We start from the raw sequence: 1,521 nt of genomic DNA on the forward strand, positions 1-1,521 counted from the left end.
GGTTTTCTCGAATTGTCAGAGTTTGTTAGAGGAAGGATAGTTAGTCAAGCAGATGGTGGAATAAGTCAGCGGCAAATTTCGCAGAATTTGGGAATCCCTCTTTCAACAGTCAACAGAATCATCTTGCAGTTCAGGAAACACAGCAAGGAAACAACAGAGCAACGTCGGAGTCGTCCTGGTCCATCGGAGAGGACAAAAAGGGCTGTCAAGAGGAGCATCGAAATGAATCCCAGATTAACGACTGCGGAATTGACCAAAGTTGGTGGGATGAGCCCGAAATCTGTTCAACGAATTCTCCACAGATTGGGTTATCGTTGCAGAGCAGCTAGATGGAAGCCCTTATTAAGATCTGCCAACATAGTCAGACGAAAGAAGTGGGCAAGTGATATGATGACCAAGCCTCTGGACTTTTAGAAGACCGTATTGTTCTCAGACGAATCAAGATTCGCTCAATTTTTTGACAGTGGAAGGATATAGGTCTGGAGAATGCCTCACCAAGAGCTTTGGCTCAACAGATTGTAGCCAACTGTGAAGCATGGTGGTTTCAGCGTGATGGTTTGGGGAGCTGTTTGGGTTGGTGGGAGATCGAGCTTAGTGGAGTGCATTGGCAACATAAATTTTGCGAAATACGTCGAAATACTTTATCCCTCGAGTTTCGTGGACAAGAACACAACGTTGTTTCAGGAAGATGGAGCACCGTGTCACACCCAAAAGTGGCAGGAAGAAAAGGGTATCCAGAAGTTGCCCTGGCCAAGCCAATCTCCTGACATGAACCCCATCAAAAACCTTTGAACCATACTCGACCGGCAAATCAAAAAACAACCAAAAAACCAACTTTGAAGAGTGATCTACTCCAAGTTTTGAAGCAAGAGTGAGCGAAAGTCCCACAATCTAAAATTGACGAGATGATTCTCACGATGCCCCAAAGGATCAACGAACTCCACGAAGCGAATGAAAGATCTACTAGATATTAATTAAATTATAAATGTATCAATTCATGTGAATATGACGGAAAAATTTAATTTTTTCTGAAAAGTTGGTGCCTATTTACTTTTGACCACACTGTGTTGTGTCTTAGCATTAGACAGTCTCAAACTTTTTTGCAATTTTAATCTTCAAGTGAATTTTGTTATTTAAAATAATAGTTTGTCGTTCATTTATTATATTTCATTGTAGGGCGATAAAAGTAAATTGTTTATTATAATAACTGTCTCATTCAAATAATATGTATGTTTTACTTATGAAAGCAATAGAGAACAGTGCATCCCCCAGAGGCACAGTGGTATGCCTGCAGACTTACAATGCTAGAAACCGGGTTTCAATACCCGTGGTGAGCAGAGAACAGACAGCCCACTGTCTGAAAGAAGCTATGAACAGTTTAGAAATATATTCAATACTTTCACAAGTTTTGTGTGTGCTTAACTATAAACAAACAAACATAACATTGTCTAAAAGAAACTATGAACAGTTTAGAAATGTATTCTATACTTTCCCAAGATTTATGCATGTAAAGAAGTTTTG

This window comes from Limulus polyphemus, unplaced genomic scaffold, assembly GCF_000517525.1.
Source record: "Limulus polyphemus unplaced genomic scaffold, Limulus_polyphemus-2.1.2 Scaffold1260, whole genome shotgun sequence".
NCBI classification, from domain to species: Eukaryota; Metazoa; Arthropoda; class Merostomata; order Xiphosura; family Limulidae; genus Limulus; species Limulus polyphemus.